Genomic DNA, 12,002 nt, shown 5'->3' on the forward strand with positions numbered 1-12,002 from the left:
AAACCAGGCGAGGTCTCTAAGGCGCACAGATAGCCCCCCTGCTGGCTCCAGCGATAGGACGTTTAGGGACTAATCGTCTGGGGCGACGGACGGTTCTTCGATCAAAATGGCCGACGTGTGTTTTTGTTTTCGGGACGAACGACCCCGTCGAGTCTCGCAAGGCGGGAACGCGGCGTTCCGGAAAGGAACCTCCCTTCCCCGGCGTTTCGCCCAGAGAATTCCCAGAGATCCCGCTCGTGCAGGGACCGGCGAATGGCAGGCAGGTAGGCAGGCAGGCAGGCAGGCAGGCAGCAGACACAGCAGCATCTGTGTGGTTTCGACCCCCCCCCCCCCCGTTCCCCCTCCCCCCCCCTGCTTTCCTCTCGTATAACATGAGGTTGGCTGATAAGCTCATAATTGCTAATTAACAGCCCGGGATCGTATGGCCCCGTGTCGCAGAGAAGGCTGTGAGAACAGAGCGTGTTAAATGAGCCCGCTTCCCCCAGAGAGGCCGCCGTTCGCCATGGAGCGCATAGCAATACTAATAATCATAATAATAATAATCATAATAATAATAATAATCATAATAAAATAATAATAATAATAATAATAATACTAATAATAATAACACTAATACTAATACTCCTACTACTGCTACTACTAATAATAATAATAATACTAACAATAATAATACTAATAATAACAATAATACTACTACTATTACTACTACTACTACTGCTACTACTACTACTACTACTACAATGTAATCAAGGGTGTATAATCACACACACCCCATGTGGTTAGAAATTGGGGTGGGGGGGCTGTAATCCATAGATCTCAAGAACTGCAAACCTCTAGCATGCCCTCCCACGCTTATCTGTGCTGTCCCAAAAATCAATATGAGGAGGCTGCAGCAGGGGAGCATTGATACATCCACGGCTGGGACATTATTTTCCCCACAATGCTGGTTGTTAGAGACTGATGGATTCACGACCCACGACAAACCTCGAACAAGAGAAGAAGCTTCTCCATCAGTCCCGAGTTCACATGGCAGGTGGGATGAAGAGTGCCGCAGGTGAGTCAGGTGTGACAGCGTAACAGTCGGGTCTGCTACGGTCCTCGGAAACCTCCGGAAAACAGAGGCCATCTTGAAGGCCACTTCCCCTCCATCCACACCAAGCTGATCAGGTTGCCCTGACAACCCCCTGCCCTCTTGAGCGCGCGGACGTTGATGAACTCCGCGCTGGGAGAGTGGCGTTCACGTCTGCAGGCGCCAGGCAACGGGACCCAAAGCCCGTCATTCGCTCCGCTCTCAGAAACCCTCGAACCCGTCAAAAACATCCATCGCAAGGACAAGAGCGTCTGTGATTACGTCTGAAAGGAGGTGCAGGTGATGAAACTGAACGCTCTAAATGACTTAAACATCCTGGGTTTCGGAACACAAAATCAGTCTTCGGGGGGGGAAAGACCTGCTTAATCAGTTTAATCAGTGAAGAATGCCATCGTATGGGTTGCTAAGACACAATAACCAAAAAAATAAATAAATAAAAAATGACACACCAATGCATGCACTCCCTCTTTCAGACACACGCACACGCACACACTTCCCATGAACACATGCCCACACAAAAATACTCACACGCGTGTGCTCATACATCTACACACACACACAAAATAAATACACACTCACAAAGAAATCTGCACAGACACACACACACACACACACATTTATACACACACACCCTTCCCTAATTATCCGGAAGGTTGGCAGGGTGGCAGCACGTTGTGCTGGTTTTAATTACCAACAGGGAGCTTTTTTTCCCGTCGCTGAGCTGATTTTATTCCCATGCCATGGCTGCCCGGGTCTACCACACTAGGAACTGCAATTATCTACCGCCCCGTCAGTCCTGTGCATCAGACAGCCCAGCCTAGCGTGATGGACAATGTGTGTGTGCGCAAGCAGGTAAACTGGACAGGGGAGGAGGAAGAGAGGAGGAAGAGAGGTTAAGGAAAAGAGAAAAATGGGAGGAAGGCCAGCGAAACAGGAAAAAAAAAAGGGGGGAATATGGCGATGGAGTCAATGCTCACAGTTATACAACAGCAGGGGGGGGAAATAAATAAATAAATAAATAAATAAATAAAACAGGGAAGGATTACTCCGACCCGCCGCCTGACCGAATTACATCTGCGGCGAAGCGCCGATGACAAAACGCATCGGACACCGTGGAAACGCAAACAGCACGTGCCGCGCAGCAAGGGCGGCCAGAGGAGAGGGAGAGATCGGCCGGAGGAGAGGGAGAGATCGGCCAGAGGAGAGGGAGAGATCGGCCGGAGGAGAGGGAGAGATCGGCCAGAGGAGAGGGAGAGATCAGCCGGAGGAGAGGGAGAGATCAGCCAGAGGAGAGGGAGAGATCGGCCAGAGGAGAGGGAGAGATCGGCCAGAGGAGAGGGAGAGATCGGCCGGAGGAGAGGGAGAGATCAGCCGGAGGAGAGGGAGAGATCAGCCGGAGGAGAGGGAGAGATCAGCCGGAGGAGAGGGAGAGATCAGCCGGAGGAGAGGGAGAGATCGGCCAGAGGAGAGGGAGAGATCAGCCAGAGGAGAGGGAGAGATCAGCCGGAGGAGAGGGAGAGATCGGCCAGAGGAGAGGGAGAGATCGGCCGGAGGAGAGGGAGAGATCAGCCAGAGGAGAGGGAGAGATCGGCCAGAGGAGAGGGAGAGATCGGCCGGGGAGGAGAGGGAGAGATCGGCCTGAGGAGAGGGAGAGATCAGCCAGAGGAGAGGGAGAGATCGGCCGGGGAGGAGAGGGAGAGATCGGCCTGAGGAGAGGGAGAGATCGGCCGGAGGAGAGGGAGAGATCAGCCGGAGGAGACGGAGAGATCGGCCGGAGGAGAGGGAGAGATCAGCCAGAGGAGAGGGAGAGATCGGCCGGGGGGGACGGAGAGATCGGCCGGAGGAGAGGGAGAGATCGGCCAGAGGAGAGGGAGAGATCGACCGGAGCGCGGCCCTCTGCTATCCCCGGGAGGGAAAATCAGACGTTATGACGTTTATCTGGGATGCAGGAGGGGCCCGAGGGGCGAGGACGGCGAGCGAATCAGCGCCGGGCCAAGCGATCGGCGGCGCCGCGGAACCCGTGCGCCGCTGCGCGATTTATTATTAAATGGGAGGGGCGGCCAGAAAAGTTCAGACGTTCGCACTTTCTGAATTTTTAACTTCCGGTCGATCTCTCACGGAACATTCTCAGTCTTTATCACACGCCCAGCAGATATGAAGAGATGAAGGGAGGTGGGGGGGTACGGGGGGGGGGGGGGGTGGGGGATGGGGGGGCAGGGGATGGGTGTGGGGAAGGAAGGATCAGTGGCAGCTTCCAAGCAGAAACGCTGCGCCTCCTATAAAGGAACATTCGCTGTCATCTTCCGAGGAAAAGCCTCTGCGCTCTTCTCTTTCAATCTCTCTCTCTCCCACTCCCCCTTGTTCCCCAGGACTGCAATCTGTGCCCCCCGCCCCCCTCCCCGGCTATCGAGACCCTGCCCCCGTTCCCCATGCCATTCCGGCTGAATCCTGTCCCTGGTTTAATAGACTCATTAAAACCGGAACGATGGGAACGTTCTTGGGAATACCATTCCCCATTTCCCCGCTCCCGTCACCCCTACGATTTATGACATCTAAATGTTTTTTTTAAAAATTTTTTTCAAGGAAACGTTTTTATATTAGATCTTTTTTCCATTAGTCTCTTCCGAGTGGCTTTTCCGAAGCCGCGCCCCCTCCCCCCCCCCTCTCCCCCTAACCCCCCCCCCCGCCCGGTTGGCTGAATTAGCACGTTAGCAGCCGAGGCGTGTGGCGTGGTGGCGGGTGGTGGATTCACCCCGCATGTGCCACGCGGTGGCAGCTTGGCCCGCTGTGCTGGTACAACATCAGAGGGAACACAGAGGCACTTGACTGGTGTGCTGGGTTCCGCCTGGGGCCAATCAGGATGGCTGTGCACTCCAAGGATGCAGGAATCTGTGCACATGCACACACACACACACACACACACATACACTGCCACACACAAACTCAAACCCAACACCACATACATACAAACACACACACAGACACTTAACCACACACACTGTCACACACACACACACACACCACCAACACACACACACACAATCACTCACACACACCCATATGCACACACATGCACACACACACACACCCAACTCCACATACAGTACACACCCATAGACACACACACACATGCGCACACACATATACATACACACAAACCCAAACCCAGACACATAACCACACACAGACCGCCAACACACACAATCAAACCCACTGCCACATACACTCGCACACACACACACACACATACCCACACACACACACACACACAATCCCACCCCCCCCACACTCACAATCACTCACACACACACACACACACATGCCCACCCCCACCCCCACACACACACACACAATCACACACACACACACACACACACACACAATCCCACCCCCCCCACACTCACACACACACAGAAGCGAGCGACTCTGCCGGTTCCGCTCTGCTGTCAGACCCCCGCTGCTCTCTCCCGTTAGCCGGCGCTGTAACGGGGGCTAAGCGGCGGTTCGGCTGCCACGAGCGACACGGATCTGATCTTTTTCTTTTCCCCATTTCGTAAGGCCCTGCGTGGACTGACAAATACAAATAGCCAGCGTAGGTTTTTGAGCGTAAGCCTTGGGTGTGTGTGTGTGTGTGTGTGTGTGTGTGTGTGTGTGTGTCACTACGGTGGCATTTCCTTCCCGAAAACAGCAAGAATCTGCAATCTGCAAATCCTCTCACACACACAGCATCGTTATCCTGCAGACGGATTACTGCTGCCGACGGCCCACACACACACTTCTGAACTGGCCTCTCCACCACGAGGATCCTTGTCCGGATGCAGTGTAATAACAATAATAATAACAACAATAATAATAATTATCATTATAATAATAATAATCTGTGCCTCTGCAGGGTATATACACCAGGAAATATGAGAATAAAACTGTCAGGGATCTGCTGTAAACTCCTGTTGTATCCATGAGGATAAGCTTAGACATGATGCGCAAAATTCCATGGCAACCACATATACTGTATATATATATATAGCCAAGGGGCATTGCACACTGCCGCTAAAAAAAAGGCTCTTGCTCTACGACCTTCCTCCAAATGTACCTCTCTGTGTGCTTCCCTCACTTCTCCAAGACTCTCTCTCTCTCTCTCTCTTTCTCTTTTCACGTTTTGAACGTAAAGCAGCGTTTTCTCTCTCTCTCTCTGCTCGGCTCTTCAGCGTCTTTCTTTTTTCCGGGGCGAAGAGAGAGAGAAAAAAAAAGGCCCTTTTGCTGTCGTCTTTTCACCCGACGATAAAAGTGGGAAAAGCCACCGAGCCGGGCGTCGCCTTGCGTTTCTCTCTCTCCCCTGCCGACAGGCCGCTCCCGTCCCGCGACCTTGCAGCAGAGCAGAGGTACTGCAGCCGTGGCGAGGACTCTGTGAGGACCCTGTTAACAGCGGCTCGAGGAGATAAGGAGGAGACGGAGGGGTCAGGAGAGCCGGGCCGGCTCGACGCGGCGGGTTCGACCCGCGGCCCTTACCGCCGTGCGCGGAGCGCGGTGATCGATACGGGCGCCTCCGCGCCACCTCTCGGCTCGGGCTCAGACGGGACCCCCGGGGTGGCGGTAAAATCGTAAGGGCCCCTGTGCAGATACACACACACACACACACACACGCCGCTTACGCAGAAACTCTCCCTGACTTGCAGTACGCTCACCTCACACACACACACAAACACACAAGCATGCACACACATGCACAAACACACACTCAAGCATGCACAAGCACACATGCATACACATGCATGCACACAGACACACATGCATGCACACAAACGCACACACGCACATGCATGCACACACGCACGCACATGCATGCACAAACACACACTCATGTATGCACACATGCATGTGCAAACACACACTCATGCATGCACACACATGCACAAACACACACTCATGCATACACACACACACAAGCATGCACACACATGCACAAACACACACGCACTCAAAAACATACACATGCACACCCATATGCAAATGCTTGTATACAAGCACACGTGCACACACACACACACCCATACCCACATGCACACATTCTCACTCATGCACGCACACACACACACACACACACGCAGGCGCGTTCACATCCTGCAGTGGTAACAGTAAAACGCTGTGGTGCGCAGAAAGGCAATGCCCCAAAAATAGCACCTTCAGCACCTTTACAAACCTGCAATGGAGGGTTTTAAATATAAATCAGAGCGCAGTGACTGGAGCCTGTCACACGTCAGCACTACTCAGCAGTGAACAGTCCTTTATCGAGTGCGCCACACAGCTGCAGCCGTCCTCGCCCAAGACTCCCCCGCAGCCCACAAAAGGTCACTTTGCACAGAAGAGTGCAAATATATATTATATATAAATCATATAAATTATATATAGACATTCAGTCTACGGAAGTCAGTTCATTTCAGTTCAGGTCTCAGCTGAACAGACCTTTGCCGTGTTCCTGCTGCATTCCATTTCATCACGTTTATTTGGCAGACGTTTTTTTATCCAAAGCGACGTACAATGAGTGCACGCCGAAGGTCATTGCAACAACTACAAAGCACAGGTCCCGATAAGGCACTATACTCATTATGTGGCAGTTTTCCGTAGCCATGAACATCAAGTCCAGTTCACACGGTAAGCGTAGGCTAGGACAGAAAGTTATGACGAGTCAAACTAGAATGAAGCATGAGGACAAGATATGATAGACCTGCAACACCAAGATACAATAAGTGCAATGTAAGTGCAGGATGAAGATAATGAAGTGAAATAATAAAGTGCTAGAGGATAAAGATAGACAGATACATGTGATAAGAGCAATCCTAGATTGGGAGTACCTTCTACAGTAGTGATAGAGTTCATTCAGGTACAGTCCGAAGAGATCCGTCTTCAGACCACGATGGAAAATGGTCCATGGACAGTTGGAAAACAGTCTATACAGCAATTACACACAAAAATGCCAAAACCAGATTTTTTTTTGTGGGGGGGGGGGAGTCTCGCGACTTGTCTGGTGCACAGCAACAGGATTTCAAAACTATTTTTTTGCACGAAGTGAAACTTGCGTTTTACCCTACCCCTGTAGGCCAGGTGTGTCATTGCGTCCAGAGATTCGGACTCAGGAGAGCCGCTGGCATGGCCTACGGAGAGGCCGTTAGCCGTCCGCAGGGTGTGGGGAAAATAATCATTATCTCCACGACCGAGACATTGCCCAGCAAGAAGGCAACAGATCTGGGTTGTCTGGAGTCCACGCACCTTCGCAGACAATCAATAACTCGCCTCATTAACTCTGCATCCCTGAATTGACGAGCAGAGAGGAGGAGAGCAGCGCTTGCGGGGTCCGCCTGCTGGAACCCAGGGAACCCGCTGTGAACTCGACAGGAAGGCGTACAGCCAGCGGCCATATCTCAGAGTTGGACCAGCTCGGATGGAGTTTTTACTCTGAGTCTGATGGACCGCATTTGATCCCTTTTTGGGTCGACATTAGAATTGGGTCTGCAAGAATGAAGTGAACGGCAAGCATTTTTATTGTGTAAACAAGAAAGGATGGATGGAGGGAGGGAGGAGGGAGGGAAGGAGAGCGTGGGAGAGGGAGGGAGAGATTGCTATTTTAAATGTAACGATTAAAATACACAAATGCGCTTACACGGTCACTAGTCAGGTCACCATGGCAACTCCACCAAAGAGAAAAGGAAAGCCGCATCTTGGTTGAAGAACCCCCCCCACCCCCACCCCCCACCCAGCCCCCCCACACCCCCCCCCCATACAAGACTTGCACCCCCATATCAGTGGGGTCGCCACAGCAACCACCATACTGATTTTATACTACATTGACAGAAGTGACACTACAGTGCTGGATTTAGTCTTTCCGCCTGGGGGTGCTTGGTTTGTGTGGGAAATTGAGATAAATAGTGGGTGGTTGCTGCCAACTACCATGGACGCAAGGCGGCATAGATTTTTATTTTCTTCTTTTTTTTTGCCCCCCCCCCCCCTTCGTTTCCTCTCTAGGCGACCGCCCTCGTTGCCTATGCCAAGAACCAGCCCGGTCGGATAGAGTACGTTTCATCCCTTGTACACCCGTATGAACACTGTGGGCGTTCGCTTAACACCGATCAGTCTGCTGTGTACATTTAAAGCACAATCTCTCACGTGGTCTTCTGAAAAGGTTATGATTTTTTTTAAAAAAGTAATAACCATTTACTTAAGACTCATAGAACGCCTGACATTCTCTGCGTAAGTATACGTTCTGCAGTACTCAAACGAACACCGAAAAGAAAACAGCTGTTGGGTATCGTAGAAATGTCAAAATGTCAGGTTGCGTCACGACTGCAACTCCAAGGCGTGCACACAGTTGACCCAGTGGATGATGAGCGAGGCCTTATGCTGTAAAACCTGGATTGTTTGATTTAGTTTTGCCATCCAAGATCTTGACACAGCTGAAAAATTATTTTCCAATTACTGCATGGAGGGCGTTGATACAACACAACCAGAGGGGAAAGAGAGAGTTTTTCCCCATAACCTTTTTGCGTCCTCTCATTCTGCGAGTAAAAATACTGCAGCTTTAAACTTTGTTATACCCCGTTATATTAAAAAAAAATACTATTTGTTTCTCTATTTCCATTCAAAGCTCTTTAAAATAGATCATGATTTCGAAACAAAATTAATAGTATGGATGCAGGGTTTGTTCGAGGAACTTTTATCGCCTACCTCGCGCGAGGCACATTCAGGTCAAGCCTCTTCCTTATTACCACGACAACGGGCTAATCTGGTTGTCAGGAGAGACGTTCAAACAGAAATGATTTATTATTGTGTTTAATAAGCACCGCGAGAGCAAAACATATCCCTCGGTTGGCGAAGCAGTTTTTCCGTTTAGGTTCTAAAAGATATTGAAACACAGCTTCCATTGCCAACCCCTACTCCCCACGTCAACCTTCAAGCTTGTGTGTTTTTATTTATTTTAAACACCACTTTCGCCCAAACGTAGGTTACGGTTACCTGCTGCAGGTAGACTAGCCTACGCGATGGAAAACAAACATCGTAAACATCGTTTACTACTAGCCTGATAAAGGAGAAACATCCTGTGGGCGTCACATGACTGTGTAGGCTACCGGACAATGGAAAACTAAACAAAACCCCCCAGTTTATAGCTATATCAGTCATCAGCCAGATACGGCAAGAACCTGAAATTACCTGAAATGAGTGAGTACCAACCAAAAAAATAAAATAAATAAATAATAATAATACATCAATGTGGTAGAACTGTGGATGGTAGGTAGGCTACTTCCATAGATCCCTACCTGACTCGTGCTGGCCGGGAAAGATGAAATTGGCGGGACGTCCAAAATCTTCAGGTCGTACATGCTTCCGTTCAGAATCACCGAGGGCCTGTACACGTACCTGGATTTGGTGGGGGTGTAAACCTCGGAAAAGTCATTATAGATAAACTGACGGATAATTGAAGTTTTCCCGACACCCGGGGCACCAATCACTGCAATACTGAGCGTCTCGACCATTCCTGGAACATCAGCACCATGGAGAGAGAAATCCCAAAGCCGTGAGGTCGGCAACGCAGTATAACCAAAATCTTCAGCTTTCACCGTTATATAGAGGACTTGTTCTGTTGTACAATGATAATTGAATGTTCCGAAGCACCCAGTAGTTAGCGAACCTTAGGCTACATGTTCACGCTTTACTTCATCGGTGATCAACAAATATGCCAATAAAGAAACGATTTGTTAAATGAGACGAAGCAAAACAATTCTTCAATAAGGCCGGTTTTTTTTTTTTTTTTTTTGCGCGTTCAAGTTGCAACACGCAGTTAAACAGCCTTGTGTTCTGAAGTCATTTTTCCGAAGAAAAAAACAGCAGACCTTTCTCGATGTTGCGTCTCCTCAAACTAAAAAAAATAATCATTTTAAACACCCAACACAGCTGAAGAGCTTTCGCAACGTCGGCGCATTCCACAGGAGAGCGAAGCTGCGGTCGTCAATCTTTAGAAAGAAAACCCCCACTCCTTTGAATCCCCGCGTCTCCTCCAAGGCAACATAAAGTCTGCCCCCGCAAATTCCACCTGCAGATCATATTAGGATTGGAGTCGCGCAAATTCCATTGGTCCCATTCTCTATTATTGCGGGCGCTTGCTTTTCTCAGTCAGCTCTTCTTCGCGCACACTTTGATGTACTCATCTCCAACCGACTCGCCAAGGACGCCTGACAGAGGTCCCTCGCGCTCGATAAAAATCCGGGCGCGCGCCAGCGTACGATTCCAGTACAAATAAATGTCCGTAAGTTCCGGGGAGGTCATTAGCCCGACTAGCGTTGACTCGAGACGAGTCGCAGTTTCATCACTGGGGATCCAGAATGCAATATTCGCACATTAGGCTGTTTCGTTCAGCCGTCGAGTGTTGCGGACGTACCGGGAGCAGATTCAATAGCTCTTCTGCTCAATGTGTGCGAGACAGAGAGTGTGTGTGTGTATGTGTGTGTGTGTGTGTGTGTGAGTGAGAGAGACACAGGGAGAGAGAGAGGGTACGTTGGTGATTGTTATTTCCAGTGGCATTCCATAATGCGCTTTGTTGATAATGAGCAATGTCTCCATTTTATTTGGTTTAGCTTGTTCTTCGGGAAACAAACGCAGATCATTACGAAATGCGGGCAATACGTGAAACGTGTTCAGGCTGTAGCATGCAATACTGTAGATACTTTTCAGTTTTTTTCAGTAACAGCTTTTTTGCAGCAGATTTTTCTAAGCGAAAAAGTCATTTAAAAAAAAATTTCGTTCAAAGAGGAAACTAATCAGTTCATTTCTCATACTCATTGGCGCAGTTGTCGGTCTTATTTAACCTGTGGCGTTCGGTCGACAATATAGAAAGGTTATCGTCACGTCAGCGCGTGAAGCCCTGAGATTGCCCATTCCGTGGTGGTAGTCTTCGAATTGCCTTTCCAAAGCATAACCTGTGTTTAACCAGTCACCACACATCGATTTCCCCTCCCCTGTATGCATTCACCACACGAATCAAACAAATACCCAACACACAAATGCCCACACAGTTCATGGCAATTACAAAGCAAATGCACGGTCAAATGCCTACAAGTCAAGGCACGCGTAAGACACGCCTTTTGAACGATTTGCGCCTTTTGAAATCTCATCAAAAACAGACAATTAACGCGCACGCGGTCGCTGGAAAGTCATGGTTATTTTCTAGGTAGCAAGGACTGCAAAACGGCTGTCATTTGCTCTCCTGTTTTTTTTCCCCCTCAACCATCTGCCACCCTGTTCAGCATTCAGGAAGACTCGCATTCCCTTTTGGCCAACCATCCAATCATCTATAATCAGCATTTTGGAGTAGAACGTACAACTACACAGCCGTCCAAAGGACATGGGAACTAAGCCTACCAGCGCAAGCCCTTCAGACAAGCTGCTTATGCTAAAATTTGCTGTCTCACACAAACCTGCACTGTTATTTTTTTACATTATTATTATTATTTTTTTATTAGAGTACCATCGCAGAAAATGCCTGCACAACAGGTTACCACAGCCCAAAAAACACCAGAGGGATGCACAAACTAGAGTGATGATGTCACAGGCAGCCACACAGGTGCCCAATCACACAGCAGATTCACCATTGAGCGACCAGGCAGGTTTACCGTCGGATGACACCCTCCCCCCCTCGGGCAAAGCTACAGCCAATTAAATGGCACCTCAGAGTTCCCACTGGTGTAATACAGACTCTAGCCTACTCTGGACCTCTCTGGCTTGAGTGACAGGTGTGGATACGCCACCAGCAAGCTCATGTCACCGCTATCCCAAGTGCCTGGATGAGATATGAGAAGACCAACGTGACAGGGTTTCATATCTCTGTACGTTAATCCTGATGATGGAAATCTTAGCCAGACGATAA

This window comes from Anguilla anguilla, chromosome 10, assembly GCF_013347855.1.
Source record: "Anguilla anguilla isolate fAngAng1 chromosome 10, fAngAng1.pri, whole genome shotgun sequence".
NCBI lineage: Eukaryota > Metazoa > Chordata > Actinopteri > Anguilliformes > Anguillidae > Anguilla > Anguilla anguilla.